Source organism: Arachis hypogaea, chromosome 17, assembly GCF_003086295.3.
Source record: "Arachis hypogaea cultivar Tifrunner chromosome 17, arahy.Tifrunner.gnm2.J5K5, whole genome shotgun sequence".
Lineage (NCBI taxonomy): Eukaryota > Viridiplantae > Streptophyta > Magnoliopsida > Fabales > Fabaceae > Arachis > Arachis hypogaea.
This window is the reverse complement of record NC_092052.1, coordinates 72,447,415-72,453,723: the sequence shown is the minus strand read 5'-3', so window position 1 is coordinate 72,453,723 and position 6,309 is coordinate 72,447,415.

Here is a 6,309-nt window from a genome sequence, read left to right as displayed (position 1 = left end):
GCAAAGCTGAGTCACAATCTGAAAAGGTTCACCCAGTTATGTGTCTGTGGCATTTATGTATCCGGTGGTAATACTGAAAAACAAAATGCTTAGGGTCACAGCCAAGAGTCATAAAGTAGCTGTGTTCAAGAATTAACATACTGAACTAGGAGAATCAATAACATTATCTGAATTCTGAGTTCATATGGATGCCAATCATTCTAAACTTCAAAGGATAAAAAGAGATGCCAAAACTGTTCAGGATTGCAGTTATAAACCCCACTACAAGAGAAGGCATGGGCTTAATCGAACTCTCATTCTCATGCAAATTCACATCCTAAGCTTATATTAGTTTTGGTTGCTTGAGGACAAGCAACAGTTTAAGTTTGGTGTTGTGATGCGTGAGCATCTTGTCTATCTTTTCTTAGTGAATTTGCATCTAAATTGTTGAATTTAATTAAGAATTAATTATATTTTAGCTACTATGGATGCTATTTTGAGTTTTGTACAGTACTGTTTATTTTAGGTAGCATTTGGCGGAATTTGATGGAGTTTCTGCAGAGAAAGAGAAGAAGCCAAGGAGATGACCAGCGAATACCGACGCGGACGCATGGCTCACGCGATCGCGCGGAATGAAGGAAATCACAATGACGCGATCGCGTGGACTGGAATCTGCACAAATGACGCGAACGCGTGGACGACGCGGACGCGTCACATGCGCCACGTGCAGAAAAAGTAGAAAAACGCTGGGGGCGATTTCTGGGCTGTTTTGACCCAGTTCTTAGCCAAGAAATCACAGATTAAAAGCTGCAGAATGGACAAATCAAGTGGTCCCACTCATCAGCTGAAGACTTGTTAATTAATTCGAATTTTGAATTCAAATCTTATTTTAGGAAAAGATATTATTTTATTTTTTATTTTAGAAATTTGATTTTTAAATTATTAGGATTAGTTATAAAAGGGATCCCAATAGGGTGGTTCCGGAAGAACATTTTCCACAATATTATTCCATACAAATTTACATTTCATATTCCATGAGCAACTAGTCCTCCATTGTTAAGGTTAGGAGCTCTGTCTATTGTATGGATTGATAATATTAATTTTCTATTTTAATTCATGTTTTGATTTATATTTCAATAATTGTTTTCGTTCTTTATTTTTTGAATTTGGGTGGAACGGAAGTATGACCCATGTTCTATTTGAGTTCTTGTAAAACTTGGAAAAGCTCTTTACTTGAACAATAGCTTGAAAACATATTATCCCGAATTTCTAATTGTTTGTATTTAACGGGATACGTGACATATAATCCCCTTATATTTGGATAATTAGGATTCTTGTGGCATATAAACTAGAATTTGATCATCACCCTCTAATTGGAATAAATTGAACAAGGAATTGGCAGTTAATGAATTTTGGAGGAGACTAGGAAGGTCTAAGGAATTAGGGTCTAGTCACAAATAGTTTGCCATGAATTAAATCTTACATAATTAAAATTAGTTAATAAGAAAAGTCAATCCAGAAAATCGATAACTCTGAAGCCTTAACTATCTTCTCCATATTTTTTTCCCAAAGTATTTACTTGCCTTTCTTTAATATTTTTGATATTGTTTAATGTCTTTGAACTCCCAACACTATTTTCTGTCTGTCTAACTAATCCTATCAAATGCTATTGTTGCTTAATCCATTAATCCTCGTGGGATCGACCCTTACTCACGTAAGGTATTACTTGGTACGACCCGGTGCACTTGCCGGTTAGTAAGTGTGGTTGTAAATATCCGCATCAAGTTTTTGATGACGCTGCGCTTATAGGCTTTCTAGTACAAAAGGGAGGCGAATCATGTTCGCGAAGGAGCACAACCTGAAGAATAAAGCGACCGCTAGGATAATTAAGGTGGTTGAGTTCCTTTCATTTTTTATTCCTCCCCTCTTTTTCTATGTTATGTTCCGATTTTCTGCTACTTTGTTTTGTATATTGCATGATCCTTTATTAGTAGATTCATAGGTTATAGTTTAATTTTTATGTTAAGTACTTTAATTCTAAAAGATATCTCATGCATTGCCCACTAAACTTGAAATCAAAAAGAAAGAAGAACAGATGTAGTGCACGAGAATTTGAGTTTAATTTTTAGAGTAGTCTCACTTACTTAGATGTGGTGGTATTTTCTGTGATTCTGAATGAATGCTTGAACAGTGCATATTTTTTATAGTGAAGTTTATGAATGTTAAAATTGTTGGCTCTTGAAAGAATGATGAAAAAGAAAAATTTTATTGATAATCTGAAAAATCATAAAATTGATTCTTGAAGCAAGAAAAAGCAGTGAAAACACAAGGCTTGCGAAAAAAAATTTAAATTATAAAATAAAGAAAAAAAATAAGAAAAAGAAAAAGCAATCAGAAAAAGCCAATAACCCTTTAAACTAAAAGGCAAAGGGTAAAAAGGATCCAAGACTTTGAGCATTAATGGATAGGAGGGCCCTAACGAATAAAATCCTGGCCTAAGCAGCTAAATCAAGCTGTCCCTAACCATGTGCTTGTGGCGTGAAGGTGTCAAGTAAAAAGCTTGAGACTGAGCGGTTAAAGTCGTGGTCCAAAGCAAAAAGAGTGTGCTTAAGAACTCTGGGCACCTCTAACTGGGGACTTTAGCAAAGCTGAGTCACAATCTGAAAAGGTTCACACAGTTATGTGTCTGTGGTATTTATGTATCCGGTGGTAATACTGGAAAACAAAATGCTTAGGGTCACAGCCAAGGCTCATAAAGTAGCTGTGTTCAAGAATTAACATACTGAACTTGGAGAATCAATAACACTATCTGAATTCTGAGTTCCTATGGATGCCAATCATTCTAAACTTCAAAGGATAAAAAGAGATGCCAAAACTGTTCAGGATTGCAGTTATAAACCCCACTACAAGAGAAGACATGGGCTTAATCGAACTCTCATTCTCATGCAAATTCACATCCTAAGCTTATATTAGTTTTGGTTGCTTGAGGACAAGCAACAGTTTATGTTTGGTGTTGTGATGCGTGAGCATCTTGTCTATCTTTTCTTAGTGAATTTGCATCTAAATTGTTGAATTTAATTAAGAATTAATTATATTTTAGCCACTATGGATGCTATTTTGAGTTTTGTACAGTACTGTTTATTTTAGGTAGCATTTGGCGGAATTTGATGGAGTTTCTGCAGAGAAAGAGAAGAAGCCAAGGAGATGACCAGCGAATACCGACGCGGACGCATGGCTCACGTGACCGCGCGGAATGAAGGAAATCACAATGACGCGATCGCGTGGACTGGAATCTGCACAAATGACGCGAACGCTGGACGACGCGGACGCGTCACATGCGCCACGTGCAGAAAAAGTAGAAAAACGCTGGGGGCAATTTCTGGACTGTTTTGACCCAGTTCTTAGCCCAAAAATCACAGATTAAAAGCTGCAGAACGGACAAATCAAGTGGTCCCACCCATCAGCTGAAGACTTGTTAATTAATTCGAATTTTAAATTCAAATCTTATTTTAGGAAAAGATATTATTTTAATTTTTATTTTAGAAATTTGATTTTTAAATTATTAGGATTAGTTATAAAAGGGATCCCAATAGGGTGGTTCCGGAAGAACATTTTCCACAACATTATTCCATACAAATTTACATTTCATATTCCATGAGCAACTAATCCTCCATTGTTAAGGTTAGGAGCTCTGTCTATTGTATGGATTGATAATATTAATTTTCTATTTTAATTCATGTTTTGATTTATATTTCAACAATTGTTTTCGTTCTTTATTTTATGAATTTGGGTGGAACGGAAGTATGACCCATGTTCTATTTGAGTTCTTGTAAAACTTGGAAAAGCTCTTTACTTGAACAATAGCTTGAAAACATATTATCCTGAATTTCTAATTGTTTGTATTTAACGGGATACGTGACATATAATCCCCTTATATTTGGATAATTAGGATTCTTGTGGCATATAAACTAGAATTTGATCATCACCCTCTAATTGGAATAAATTGACCAAGGAATTGGCAGTTAATGAATTTTGGAGGAGACTAGGAAGGTCTAAGGAATTAGGGTCTAGTCACAAATAGTTTGCCATGAATTAAATCTTACATAATTAAAATTAGTTAATAAGAAAAGTCAATCCAGAAAATAGATAACTCTAAAGCCTTAACTATCTTCTCCTTATTTTTTTCCCAAAGTATTTACTTGCCTTTCTTTAATATTTTTGATATTGTTTAATGTCTTTGAACTCCCAACACTATTTTCTGTCTGTCTAACTAATCCTATCAAACGCTATTGTTGCTTAATCCATCAATCCTCGTGGGATCGACCCTTACTCACGTAAGGTATTACTTGGTACGACCCGGTGCACTTGCCGGTTAGTAAGTGTGGTTGTAAATATCCGCATCAAGTTTTTGTTCAGAAATTAAAAAAAATATTAGTGTTATTTATTTATTTAAATTTTTTTTATATATATATATTAAAACTAAACAATAAAATAAAAAAGAAAGAAACAAAACGTAAAGGGAAAAAAATAGGAAAAAAATGAAAAATAAAAGAAAAACAAATAACGACAAAATAAAAAAGGGGGGAAGGGGTTATGCTAATGAAAAAAAAGGAAACAAAGAAATTTCTTTTTATATAATAAAAGAAAAAAAAAGACGGAAAACGTAACAGGGGAGGGGGAAACGAAAAAAAAGAAAATAAGGAAATTTTTTTTTGAAAAATAATAAAATAATATTTAAATAAAATTAAAATTAAAACGCCTAATCTAAACAATCAAACAACTAATGAAGTTGCTTAGTATCTGATGCCACAGCCGAGCCTCATCATTCAAGTATGGCCGCTTGATTCCCTTGGGCATGGTGGTGTCTGACCTATAATCCAAGGAACGGTCGGGTCAAGGGCTATCCGGGCCTTGACTGCATCCCAATCAAACTTTAGCAAGCGCATGTCTTCCTCAGCTTTTTGATAACCATCTGGCTGATCAGATTTAGGCAGAAGCTTCAGAACCTCTTCTATTGCCTCTTCAGTAACCAGAATCTGCTTCCCTCTGAGGTTCACTGCATCTAGGGAGGTCTTGAAGTAATTGCAGTAGAATTCTCTAACCCAAGATGCATTGACCTCAGTCAGGGGTCTCTCCAGGAAGAACCAGCCTCTTTGTTTGATCTGATCAGAGGTGTATTGCTGGAGTTCTCCTGGGATCTTCAGAGTCCTCTCCAGGTATAGGTTCCTGGAGTTTGCAAACACCGGATACTTCAGCTCACAGTATCGGTTTGCAAACTTCACTGGGTCATTAGTAGGGAGCAGCTGGTCGGCCTTCTCCTGCGGGGTGAAGTTTTTCTCCCGCCAGGAGGCATCATGCATGAGATCTATGATAGACATAGATGATTTTCCTCTTTTACCTTTGCCAGTGGTAGCCTTTCCTTTTCCCTTTCTATGGGTATCTGACATCCTGAAAAACAGAAAACCAGGATATATAAAAAAATAGGAAAATAAATAGGCAAATAGTCAAAAGAAACACAAAGTGGCAAAGGAGAATTAGAATGAGGTAAATGAGTTAAGTAAATGTGCATTAAGGATTGTATAGGAGTTAAAAGTTCGAAAGGAAAAATTCACAGTCCAAAATGTAATAGAAGGCATGTTAAGTAGGAAAAATTATCAGTATGCCATGGTTAGAAGGTTAAAAGAAAGTGAAAAACCAGAAGAAAGGTTTTAAAAGGTTAGTTTGGTTAGAATTAAAAAAAAGTTCAGGAAATAAGAATTAGTGAGTTAGTGAAAAATGGGTTAAGGTAAGTGGCATAAGGATAAGTTTCTAAGTAACAAGCATTCATAATTAGAAGCTAAAGGTAACTCATAACCAAACCAGGAAAACCGGTTGATGATGATTCAAATAGATATAGAAATAGCAAAAATTGGAATCAAATATCAAAAATGCAATATATGAACCAGGAAATCAAAGAGAATAAGAATGCGTGCCTGGTATTCATGAATGGGTTTGGGTAAAGTAGAGGAAAGCAGATTTCAAGATGCCAACACCAAAACATGAATGAAAAAATTTTACAGAAATTTGGGCAGCATTCCGGCTAAAATTGGATTGTCTCGGAAAATAAACAGCAGTCAAATAGTTCATATGAATTAAAATTAAAGCTTGCAATTACATATAAGGAATATAATCATGAAAATGCAGTGTAAAGAGCAGCATGAAATAAGAAATCACAGCATATGAACATTACAAATATCACAGCAACAGTAGAATTGCAAATTTGATAAAACAGAAACATGAACAGTGCAAGTAAACTGGCCTAAATCCACTAACCACATCCTAGGCTACCTA